Below are 14,132 nucleotides of genomic sequence, written 5' to 3'. Positions count from 1 at the left end.
TAAGAATATCAACATAAGCAGACCTTGAGTTCATTTCATATGCATTTCTCAAGAATATAAGTTCATTTGAAACAGATATTTTTGAGCTTTGATATAATTGTAATACTTGGTCATTAATGTGTTGTGAAATCATACTGATAACAGGTTTTGAATGAATTATGAGGTTAAAGTTCAGTCAAAGCAGGAAATCCCAAATGTTCTAACCAGTGCTTGATATTCATAGCCCATGTATAAATCAAGATCTCATGAGCTAGGGAATTTTTTGACTCAATTAGATGATTTAGAAATTTCATGGATTGTATCATTATATTTTTTATAGTAGTAGTCTATTAAGCTCTGCTCTGCAAGCAACATTTGAAGTTTTGCAATGGACACCTAGAATTTCTTTGATAAATTTAGAATGCAGTAATTCAAAGGGGTCTGAATCATTATCTCTTATCATTAAATCATTTCCCCGTACCTAACAACAATAGAGAGAAATTGGTAAAACTAGTAAATCGTACAACTTTTCAAGTAAATTACAGGAAACATTAACTCCTACTAATTTGTTAATCTTGAAATAAGCTTTTCTTGCTTTATCCATAAGTGATGCTATCAGTAGGTTAATTGCCATTGTTTTTAAAATCTATTCCTGGATAATTTCAATGATTTGATCATTATATCTTAAGTAATTTATGAAGGATTTGCCATTGGAATTGAATATTAAAACTTTAGATTTCACTGTGTTGACTTCAAGTCTCCACGAGGAACAGAGGCCATATAACTCATTCATGCTACATTGAAGACCATCAGGGTTACTAGATAGAATGACTAAATCATCTCCATACAAAATACAACTTAATTTACTTTCCCCTACATGGACAGGGTCTGACTTACAATTATCCAATTTATCAACTATCTTATTTATGAATATATTGAATAAGAATGGGCTTAACACATCCCCTTGTTTGACACCACGAGTTGAGAGAAAGGGTTTACCCAAGCCTTCATTAAACTTTATTTGACTTTTAGTTTCAGAGTACATTGAGTGTATTATATTGAATACTTTGGTCGGAACATTATGTTTGAGCAATTAGATAAAACAGACCTCCCCCCCCCCCCCCCAAACCTACGGAAGCCCATTAGTGCAAACCAAAACTAAATAAAAAACACGAATGGGCTTCCGTACAAACCGTGTCATATGCTTTCTTTAAGTCAATAAAAGCAGCAAAAACTTTTTTCTTAATGATTGATGATAGATTTTAGAGTAAATATATGATTTGATGTACGACAATTTTCTTTGAACCCAATTTGGTTCTTACTTATGAAATTATTTTCGGACACAAACAAACTAAGTCTTGCATTCATAATTTTATTGAAAACTTTACCCAAATGCACATTGATTTTATATTATCTTTTCTCTATGGTGTCCGGATAGGGCCATTTGAAAAAGCGTGGCTGCGCATTAGTCACAACACGCCGTCACGCCAACAAGCAACGCGCCTTCGCGCTCTCACGCCAACAAGCAACGCGCCTTCGCGCTCTCACGCCAACAAGCAACGCGCCTTCGCGCAGACAAGCAACACGCCTTCGCGCTCTCACGACAACAATCAACGCACCTTCGCGCTCTCACGCCAACAAGCATTACGCCTTCGCGCAGCGTTGCTTGTCTGCGCGAAGGCGCGTTGCTTGTTGTCGTGAGAGTGCGAAGGCGCGTTGCTTGTCTGCGCGAAGGCGCGTTGCTTGTTGTCGTGAGAGCGCGAAGGCGCGTTGCTTGTTGGCGTGACGGCGTGTTGTGACTAACGCGCAGTCACGCTTTCGCAAATGGCCCTATCCGGACACCATATTTCTCTCACATTTGTAAAGCGCTTTAGAGAACTAATGTTGATAGGGCGCTATATAGATCTTTTAAATATAATTACAATTACTTGCAGCTGACGTAAATGTCGCTTTCACCCGTGGCTCTCTGCATGACAATTTCTTCTTTTCTCATGCATGACGAAAATGACGTAATCCGTTATCAATAGCTATAATGGATCACAGGTGCTTGTGGACAAGACTTCCAGTACTCCCCCCCCCCCCCCCTTCTTGTATATTTAAAAATGTTCAATTCTTTGGGTATTTCGGACGTATGTTTGATAAAAATATGTTATGTTCTAATTCGTTCCACTCAAATGAACATAAATTATTTACAATATAACAACACACATGTTAAGAGAAAGACGTGCTTATATGCTTGCGCTTCGAGAGAAAGAAGGGCTTATATGCTCGCATTTATTAAACGTACAAATATATTACAGTTTTCATTTCAACTTCATCTGTAATAATAAAAAAAATACACATTAGTAGAAGCACATGATACTTTCATAACTAAAACAATATCGTAACTTTGTGCAAACTGTGGATGGGAAGGGGGGGGGGGGGTAAATGCGGCAAAGAAGCCTTCGAATGGGGAAGATCGTGCTTTGCTTGAATACCTGTTTTACAGGTTGAATGATAAAAATAGTAACCAATTGTAGTGGCTTTAATTTAAGTCATAACATAGAACACGTGTTCTAGAACATATGATAAATTAATTAACTTCAGAGTTTATCTATTTCAATGGAATACACAAATCTTGCATAAAAATAGTTTAATCGGTGATATGACATTTTTAAAAACGGTTTCTATGCGAGATTTGTGTATTCCATTGAAATAGATAAACTCTGAAGTTACATATCTTATCAAAAATACGTCCGAAATACCCAAGGAATTGAACATTTAAAAATACAAGAAGGGGGGTACCGGAAGTCCTGTACACAAGCACCTATGGAAACACCCGGTAGTATAAAGACTTCTCACCGCCTGTTCCTAGTGTAGCAGGGCCCCTACTGGGCAGTCTGCACCATAAACCAACACCATCACCTTGTTCGTGACAGAAAAACGTTATCACACGGGTAAACGCGTTATCGGCTATGCGGTTGTTATCGGACATTCGGTTCAATGATGTTGTATGTTTTGGAAACATAGGGTAAGTTCATACGTGGTTTTATTTGATAAAGACACATTACATGCAGCGGTAATTGTAATACTAAATAGGTATATGATCATTTGGGATTAACTGTCAGACAAAATAACAAGGTAGTGCATGTAAAGTATAGGGCATTTTATACTAGGAAGAGGCTTGTTATACAATGATCGAGAATTTTTTTCATGTAAATGGATTTTTGAAAACATTTAAAAAATATAAGACCTCATTGAATCCAAATTTCATATTTTTGTTTCAGATACCATGGATGATTTCACACTGTAGCTTCTCGACTTGCTATTTCAAATAATAGTATAACATTGTACCGATAACCATCCAAATGATGTTATCAAATACAGACGACAAGTCATAATGATTTAACACGTGAACTATGGAGGCTATTCAATGAGAAAATTGCATAAATTCGTAAACTTACCAGAGACACCCGAGTGAAAAAAAAACATGTATATGTTACAGTAACCTACTAAGAACTATACCTCGATGTACTACCTACCAACGACCATTCTACATGTAAATCAAATGTAACAAGTTATATTTACAGTGCTTTCTTTTGTTTGTATGAAATTTATTGTACAGAGGGGCGTGGCAGTCCAGTCACGCAGCGACAAGACTGTCACTCCCCTCTGTACAATAAATTTCATATAAATGAAAGAAAACACTGTAAATGTCTTGTGTCATGAATATTCATAACATCAATGCAAAATTGGACGCGATGTAACATCATAAGTCTGGGGTTGATAAAAGATTCGTCATGGAGATTAGTGATGCTGGCGTTTTAGATTTTCGAATTGGTTTGGATGACATTACTTTATCTCAAATATGTATGGTAATGGATAATGAAGAAAAAGAAAAAAGCGCGGATGAGGGATTGGGCACAATTTAAGTATGTCGCAGACTTTAGCTACTTACAACACGCGCCTTTTGCAGTTGAGAATTATTACTTTTGTAATGCAGAATGTATTGAAGTGTATGTGGCAGATTGAGATCCCTCCTTCGCCACAAATTTATAAGACGTTACTCAATGTCATATATAGATGATAAGGTTGAAAACAATCAAACCCTGTACAGAACATAATGAAATCAGAAATAATGTGAGTAAAATCCAGATTTGGCATCCAAACTAGCTGAGTATTTCGGCTTATACGTCCCTCCTTTTCCCCGAAACCCTGGATACGCTATTGTATGTGTTGATTGAACGCATCAATTATGCTTATTTTATTTATATGTTGCATTTCTAATTAATGTTTTCATCATTGATTAATGTTATAGAATTGTTGTTTTCTAGCTAATTATGCTCATAGTTTGGAAGTTGTAGTACGATTCCGTGGAAGTAATTGTACAGCTAAGCTCCGGCCCCTGAAAGTTGTATGTTGGATTTCTGCCAATGGGTTTCTGTCTGCATGCATAACAAGCAATTGGGTCAATGCAATTTAGTCCGATAATTATGCAAAAGGGCTTTTTGTCGAGCACTTGCCACATTTATTCACTGACCATTTGTAATCATGCTATAAGGCTGGTTCTTGCCCGATTGTTTGATATTTGTCTCTTTCGACACATTTCTCATTTTCATTGCATTCTTTGAATTTCACACCACATATGAATTCAATATAAGATTAAACACTCTTTTTGAAGAATTTATCGCTGTGTAAACTCTGGACATTTTACTCACAAATTGAATAAAAGTGCGTTCGCACTTTTATGTTAAGTTTGTGAGTAAAATGTCCAGAGTTTACACATCGATAAATTCTTCAAAAAGAATGTTTGATTCTTATAATTCAAATTCGTTCCATGTATTATCAATTTTAAAACAATTAATAGTTTCCCAGCACTATGTTATTTGTTTTCAGGCGCGTATGTATACATAGCGTTTTTAGATTTATTGATGTGTAAATTCTCGTTTAGATTTATTTTTGTCCGATCAAAACAATTGTAATGAATAACATTGGAATTATATACATGTATTCACACTTATTTGAATAACATTGGAATTTTAGAACATAACCCACCTTTTCAACCAATCAAATTCTCCGAAATTTCGCTAATAATGGGTTCTTCATGGTGAAGAATCGTTCTATTTTTCAGCTACTGAAGAGTGTTTGAATGGTTACTGTAAAATGGGCTTTTCTTTATTGATTTTGCAAAATAAACCAATACACAGTATACAAAACAAATATTAACAAACAAAGATTTCACAGTTAATGCAATCGTATTTGTAATTCACATTTTTTAAAATTCAAATTTCGACTGTAATTTATTTTTATCACCTTTGTGAATGATAAGCTTTTTTTTTTCCCTTTACACTCTTCGGAACTGACAAACATCTTGTACTCCACACGCAGATATCTCTGTATTGTCGATGAAATTTGGGTTAGTGTATTGAGCGGGTGAGTATCTCCATTTATTGTGATTTATTTCGCAGATGAAGCGTTGAAGCCAAACAATCCAACATTCCGTGCATCATATCCTTAGGGTTTGCTGGAATAGAACCTCTCTCCAAATGGGTTAATTAAAACTTGCAAGTTTCTGTTTTCCGCCTAATCCTTCCACAACTTGATAGCCATATTTCATTTGCCTTGTATTCAGAGACACCTCGTTTTTCTTTTTCTCAGCGATTTCCTCTGAACTATGGGGTGCAGAAAAACGAGTTATTCGCCACATTATGATACAAACTCTTAGTAGGAATGTTCATCATTGGGGGGGGGGGGGGGTGTCTCATATTCTTCATGACATGACAGTCTCCTAGTATAGCAAAATCAATTTCCTCTACATCCCACAAACCAGACTTCATTGAATGTCCATTTTTAAAGTACGCGTGTTTAATTTTCACGGGAATTGTGTTCGATATCTCCCTAATCAAAGCCGTCAACTACAAAGAAAAGAAGCAAAGCCCGATGAAGAGATCATACAACTTGTTTATAAAAGCTAAAAAGGACAAATAAATTGCACTTTTTATTAGAAGAGAAGTAATTTGTGTGATTCTTACTATCCTATACATTAACATCAAGCTAATTACCGATAACCAAAACTTTCAAAACAATCAACCGGATTTTCAATAACGAATTAAAATCAAAACAATTGCTTGTAGATTGACAAAACTTGTTCAACGGATACTGACAATATGTTATATTGTTGACAGTAAGTAATGGTTGATAAATTGCAGCAAATGTCGGGTTGTATTCAAATACAATAAAATTTGTGACCAAAATGCCTAACAAAATTGGTAAATTCTACCCTTGTAAACTTCCTATTCTTCTACATGAAAGTAGTATAACGCCGCTCGATAGGGGGTTCAACTGAGTGCAGTTTTGAGTGCGGGTTGGTAGGGGGTTCAGCGGAGTGCAGTTTTGAGCAGTATTGAGATGAGTGTAGGGGTCAAGCAGGTGGCCAGCAGGCCACCGGTGCGGTCAAGCTGGGCCGGTGGCCAGCAGGCCACCTGGTGCGGTCAAGCTGGGGAGGTGGGGAGGTCAAGCGGGGTAGGTGGGGGAAAATCTGGGGCGATAGCGTGTGAATGTGTTAATATTCCCTATGTATCCCTTTTTGTTAAATTTTCAAATAAAGAATTAAAGAGCAATGGTTGAAAGTTTACACATTTATTCAATGAACAAATTTACACAAACACAATTAAACAATTTATAAAGTCCACAATTAAACACAATTTATAAAGTGCACACATTTTATAGAGGCTTTCACGCGGACTTGGATTTCTTGGCGGCGGTTTTCCTCTTCTTTTTGGGTGGTTCTTCTTTGGGTGGAGGGTTTGCGCTGGGAATGGTAGGAATCACGTCCTGCTGTTTCGGACAGTCCGCAATCCAATGGCCCACTTGCCCACACTTGTAGCACGGGTCGCGCTCTTTAGTTTTCTTGATGGTTTTCTGGGCCAATCTGGCGACCAATGCCCCGTTTCCCCACAGGTGAAGCAGGCGTTGTTGTTAGGGTCCTTACGGGATTTAGCGGGCACTACTTCCTCCAGTTTTTTCATCAACACCGCGGTGTGATTGGCGATTTCGTCGGACAGCACGTTGATGCGGTTGACGATTCCGTTCAGGGTGGTCGTAATGATCGCAAAATCAGCCCTAGTCATGGGGGAATCTTCATTACTAATGGAAGGGTTATCGTATAATCCCAACTCCAGTCCCGTAGCATCCTGTGAATCGGGGAAGAAAAACCCCAGGCCTTGATCCGTAGGATTCTGACTAGGGAGAAAGTCCGTGGTCTGTGCCATTTCCAACTGTCTGTCAATGTATTCTTGCTGCGTCTGATCTACGGGCTTCTTAGCTTTCTTCAAGTCGACTTGTTTCTGTGCGATGTTATCTAGCGAATATCAGAAGATAGAATGAGGTGTGACAACTAGGCTCCACTTTTATAACTACCAAGCTCAATGACATGCGCAGAACATCTGACGTTGTAATTTAATAATCCCTTACACCAAATTCGTACGGTTCACTGACATCGTAAAAGTTAAAGTAGTTGTTTACACAGGTGATGGCATCTTCTAATTTCCGAGCTCTGGTCCACGGAAATCTCACATCCTTGACGCTTTCCCACATTTGATGGCCTCCAACCCAAAACATACACCATACACTTCGTCTGATACGTGATTTTTTCAGCCGAATAAAACCCGATACTTTACGAGTTCCATCAAGCAGCGTGTAGAACTGGAAAGTCATAAATTGTATATCACTAAATCGCTGGTACGATTTCTGAAGCAATGTTTTCTTCTGACCACCGATCTAAAACATATTCGAAACACCTATTTCGAGATCTACGTTTTCTACGCATGTAATGTCTTCTTGCCACTAAATTTTCCCAAATATTTTCATCGTATTCTTCCATATTAATCTCTGGTAAGGATAGACCTTCCATGTTAATGTACCAAACAACATTTGAACAAATTTATTGACCACGTGATGAACGTCTGGCGTTGTAGCGTGAGAGAACCCGATTTTCTGAAAACAACTTTCGCGCGCTCCGTCTAGCGCGTGACGACGCGATGAACACCTGGCGTTGTAGCGTGAGAAAACCAGATTTTCTGAAAACAGCTGCTAGAAAAATATTGCATCATGAGAAAATATGCTGATGACCTTAGTACACTATCAAATAAACAAGATTTAATAGCACTGAAAAATAAAAACCTCTGAAAAAATTGAAATAAAAAGCTCTGTTTTTTCTGTCTTATTTTATTTGTATTCACCATGAGTGGAACTTCTAACACGCGGTTAGACGGTCATGCTTATATCTTAAATTTTGTCAAGATTGTTGAAAATTGATCATGGTATAAATCTGCAAGAGCTTATGTGCAATCAGCGATACCCGAGGTGGGGAATCTTGATAGCTTTCGACGGATTGCTAGATCGTTAGCCAAAGACACAAATCCAGGGCGACTAATCATGATTTATCTGTATGCCGAGGAGCTCAAGAAAATCATCCCCGATCAAACCCGTGACATTGCGATCATTCTACAAGAAAGTTTACAAGAGGGGTTCATGGAAATGATGCGTTTTAACTAGTTTTCTTCATTAACAAATCATGGGTGAAAGTGAAAACATCTCAGAAAGATCGCATAAGCATGCATTAAAATGCATCGAGAAAATGCAAGACGATGGGGTGTTTCAAGCTGTTAAAAATAATCTGATATCGGGAGTGTTTCCAATAACCCTAGACGAATATACAGATCTACGGAACCATGGGTACAAGGACGTCTATAACGATGCAGGATTGATGTTAATTCACATCGTGGGGGAGGAATTCAAGAAACGCATGCCAGAAAAAACCACCGAGATTGAAAATATCACAAGCGACTGGCTTCGAGAAATGTACATAAAGTGTAAAGAACTTAAATCATTTCATTTATGAAATCATGGCTGAGAGGGACAACACAGGAAAAATATTCGTCGGAGAGTGTATTGAGGAGGTAGAAAACTTACCAGGATTTCAATTTGTGAAATCCTATCTTCGTTCGGAAATATTTCCAATCACTTTAGACGAATATTCATGGATATGCAACCATCTAATCGAGAACCGTATCGGCACCTCGGCCTTGGTCTTGATTCATTTAATAGCAGAGGAATTAAAGAGAACGATGCCAGACCAAACATCCGAGATCGAGACCCTCCGAGCGCAGTATCTTCACGACATGTACATCAAAATACGAGAAAATGCGTAACCTTTAATCTGGCCAACAATGAAGTGTATCTGTTACCCGAAGAAGATCGAAAAAGTATCTGGATGACTGTAGCTGCCGATCGATATCGATTCCAAAGAAGAATTCAGAGTGTGGAGAACATTTTAAAACCTATCTTAGAAAAACTTTTTATTTCTTTGTAAGTGACATGAATAAAACATTGTTGTATGTGGCGTGAATAAAAATGTTTAAAATACATAGATTGTGTTTGTCGAGTCTCTCAGAGGAAGGATTTATTTTATTACTCAGGAGAAAAATCTTAAAAGTGGATTGACAATCAGTTAGAATAAGATGTTTTCTACTGTATTACAGGTTATTGGTCATTTTTATAGTTGTATATGTCAGAGAAATAAATACTTTAAGTGTCTGTGTTAGTGGATTTCACCTCGACTTGTGCTCTTTGATCTCTGTTTCATTGAAGACTATGCCCCGTAGCAAAATAAAACTAAGCTTAACGAATTCAGCGTCTCAGAATCTATCAAATAAAATACTCAATTCAGAGAAATTGAATGTGTAGAAAAAGAAAATGCGAAAAAACTCTCTTCACGAAAGCACAAATTAGCCATTTTGACGGCAGCCCTCTTGGCTTCGTCTCCGAAGCGAGGGATGTTTTCGAGGAGGTCCGCGCTCTCTCGTTATATAACGACGTTCTCACCAGTTCGCTTCACTGGTGACCCAGTAACAACAACACGATTTTGAGAAGATTTATTTTGAGAAGAAGAACAACAATGTCGACAACCAGGATGATCTTTGCTACCTTACCGGGAATCAGATACCGGCTGCAGCTCGTTACCGAACGGAACAATGGTGGGAACTGGGTAATCATGAGCACCCGGGAATTGGGCCAGTTTAGTCCTCTTGATAGGGTGGGGGTTATGGAGCTCGTCAACCAAGTGCGGCGGCGTTACGAGCGCCCTGGACGGGGTCGCACCCGCCGTAGGACAGCGCGCATGTCTACCACCCCTAGACGTCGCCCCCAGTCAACAGACAGTCCATCGCAACCCGGACCCTCGTAACAGCCCTCGCCATCGATACTGGAGGGGTACTCACCCTCATCGATGTCACCGCAGCCGCCCACTAGCCCGAGAGCGAGTCTGGAAGAAGTGGTGCCCCAAACACCCACATCCCCGTCAACCCGTGTGAGACCCCGGGCACGACGTCGCGGTGCCGTTCGTGTCCTTCCACTCCATACAACACCGGCATCAGCAGGACCGCCGACAGAACATGAGACCGTCGTCCCAGGGTGGGCAGATCGAGTACCATCGATCTGGTTTACCTGCCCCATTTGCTTGAAAGACTCCAAACACTCGCAGTTAGAGTGTAGCCACTGCAAACAACGGGCGGTGTGCTGCGAGTGTGTGGTCCAGCTGGAGGGAGGAAGATACAGGCGGTGCCCCCTCTGCAGATTCATCGGCGTGTAGAAAGGCACAGCTACAGAGCAAAACCCCACGGCCCTTTTAAGGGCCACCCACATCTTTTGAAAAGATGGTGTTTATCACAATGATTGAGAAACGTACACAAATTAACATCAGTAGCACTTTATTTACTCCCAAACACATGATTATGTTTTAATGACAATATACACTTGTTTATCATACCTACAAGCAAAATCATGAATAAATTGTCTGTAATGACTCCAATTTCCTCCCGCTAAGCCACAGCCAATCTTATAAGGGAAGGCTAAAGTCTTGTACGACAAACTTCCCAATTCACGTAAACATTGTTGAAACCATAGTTCTCGCTGTTCGGGTGTATCTCGATAGCGGGGAATACGGTGAGTTCCTTTTCCATAATCCCACTGGGCTAAGAAACAAATCGCATCAGGATCGGTAGCATTTGATAAGATGCGTAACGTGCCAGGCATTCCTCGATCGGGTTCTATGGCTAGATTTCTACGGCCTAAGGGTTGTCGTGTAGCATAGAGATTCGCCCAAGGAAATTTGTCGGCAATACTTTGACTTAACCCATGAGGTTTTACCGTTAAACAATTACATTGTTGTACAACTGCATCCACGGTTATACTCAGTAAATCGCCCTGCACATAAGTCACACTCATGTTTATGAACTGTTGCTTGAATAAGACAGTATACATATTATTTTGGAATCACAATATACACTTGTTTGTCGTATCTCCGAGCAAAGTCTTGAATGAATTGTCTGTAACGAGTGGAATTTCCCACTAAACCACAGGCAATCTTAGAAGGAAAAGCTAAAGTCTTGTACGATAATCTACCCAAATGTCGCAAGCATTGTTGAAACCATAGTTCTCGTTGTTCACGGGAGTCTCGATACCGTGAAATACATCCTTTCCCGTAATCCCATTGTCCCAAGAAACAAATGACATCGGGCTGTGTAGAACGAGGTAAGATGTATAAACTTCCAGGAGGGTTGTTTTAGGAATTGCCAGTCTTTGCGCCAGGGCCAAATTATTCCGGCGAGCAATATTTCCATTTGTCAATAAATTATATTGTTGCACAATAGCATCCATCGACATAGAAAATATATCTTCTTCCACATAAGTCACGCTCATGATGTGTTTTTGTTGAGTGTCGATGCTACAGCTTTCGTTTTTGTAAGTCACACTCACGAGGTGTGTTTGTTGAGTGTCAATCACGAGGGTTTCTTTGATAAAGGTTCGGGGGCCTATCGAAAGTGGCATTAAAATATGATAAAATGGGGTTTTCTCTATCGATCTAACTATCATTGGGGTTTCTACTGCCTCACAGACGTGAGAAATGAATCATTAAAGAGGTCGAGAAGAAACATCGAGCCTCGACTCGAGCTCTTTGATCTCTGTTTCCTTGAAAACTATGCGACCTAGCAAAATAAAATTAAGTTTAACGAATTCCGCGTCTCAAAATCGATCAAATAAAATCCTCAATTCAAAGAAATTGAATGTGTAGAAAAAGAAAATGAGAAAAAACTCTCTTCTCGAAAGCACAAATCCGCCATTTGACGGCCGCCATCTTGGCTTCGTCTCCGAAGCGCGGGATGTTTTCGAGGAGGTCCGCGCTCTTTCGTTATATACCGGCGCTCTCGCCAGTTCGCTTCACTGGTAATCCAGCATCAACTTTAAGAAGAACAGAAGTTTGAAGATTTTTTGAGAAGATTTAGCCATGAGTTACTCTTTGCTAACAAGAATTTTGGCGCGGACCATGCCGGGGAGGAAGAGTGCCATGCCGTCCCCCATTACAAATGAGAATGTTGTGCCACCACACCTTAGGGAGGACTGGGAGGCGGAACTTCGCCTGGTGGAGCGGCCCCCGGGAAGAATTGTGTTCAGACCAGACGGCGAATGTGAATGGCACTTTTTCTATGAAGGGAATGTGAATGGCACTTTTTCTATGAAGGGGTGCCTGACGCCCCTAAGCAACCCCTCAAGAAGAGGCACCGCCGCCGCCGCCGCCAGCGGAAGAACAAGGCCGCCAGGCAGTAAGGGGTAGACAACCCCATAGACATTGTGGGGGGCTTTCATAGTCCCCCGGGCCCTTTTAAGGGCCACCCACATCTTTTGAAAAGATGCTGTTTATCACAATGCTTGAGAAACGTACAAAAACTAACACCAGTTGCACTTTTATTTTTTTTTTATTAAGAAACACTTTTTGATGATCGATAAAGTTACACAGTTTTGATGGTTAATAACTTTCTGTGTTCTTCATAATCCCCCGTCGTGTAACATAGTCTTTCGGATGCGAGACTATTCTCACATGCTTTCCAGCAACGCAGAGGATGAACGAAATAAATCATGTTACGCTTCGTTCTCCAGTGTTTCATTTGAATCAATCCTCTTAACGTTTGTTGATCTCGGGTCATGATCAAATACTGGTATTCACTCTGAAGGATTTTAGCGATATCCTCCGGTCCTGCATTGTCTAAGATAAAAGTCCATGCTCTACTTTGAGGAGTTTCTCTCACTCCTTTAACTCTACTATAAACTGGTACGTATTCCATCTTTTTGCAGACTGATTTTGTTATTAGGGCAAACCTGTCTTATATAGGTATACACACAACACAGATTTTATTTTTTTCCATTTTTTATTAAGTAGAACATATTTACAATGATACATTCATAGCATGCCATTGACAAGTTTGTCCTTTATGTGTTCTAGGTTTATCAAACCTCTCTTTAAACCAATGTGCTACATAACGATCTCGTTGTAACGCCGTGCCTTTCCAAGGAAGTAACCAATCTTGAACCGTTTTTCTATTACGATGGGTTGATGTAAATAATACACACAATATTGTCCACAGACATCCGTGTTCAAAGCTTGATAACAATTCGTGTTATGAATCCATGTGTCTCCGCGGCGTCGAATAAACTCTTTGATTTCTTTATGGGTCGGGGGTAATCCGTAAAAATCAAAATATTCTATGACGGGGCTGCTCAAATACAAACAAACCCAATGGGCTCCGGGGTGATGCTGGGGGTCCGTATTGACCACGATCGCTTTTTGATGCGGTAAGACCTCCGGTAATACGTCTCTAGGATACACACCTTCAAACGAAGACCCTAAATATCAAGATAAGACGTCTCTCAATTGATACGTGTCCATCAGTAATCGATGCTGACTTCTCGCTGTTTGTTGACTTCTAGCAAATTGTCAAAGACGGCATACACCACGCAGTTCAAGGTCTCCGCTACGTCGGCCGTGAATTGTACTTCCACGCTCAGGTTCCCCGTCTGTATGAGATGAAATTTATCGGTCTGAGCTTCTTGATCTTTGGCGAAATCCACACACCATAGAGTGTATCCCTTTTTATACTCTTCCAGACTGATGTCCGGGGCCCTATCCTGTCCTAATTTTCCCAGGCCTTTGTACAGGGTCAGATACGATCTCAGATACTGATCGTCGTCGAAATTCGGTTCCAGGGGTCGGGTTTCTATCATTTCTCCATTGATACTGACTTTTAATTTCTTGACTTGCTGATTTTTTTAAATGAAAC

The sequence above is a fragment of the Ostrea edulis genome, chromosome 1, assembly GCF_947568905.1.
Source record: "Ostrea edulis chromosome 1, xbOstEdul1.1, whole genome shotgun sequence".
Taxonomy (NCBI): domain Eukaryota; kingdom Metazoa; phylum Mollusca; class Bivalvia; order Ostreida; family Ostreidae; genus Ostrea; species Ostrea edulis.
The sequence above is the reverse complement of the archived record's forward strand: the minus strand, read 5'-3'. Positions refer to the sequence as shown.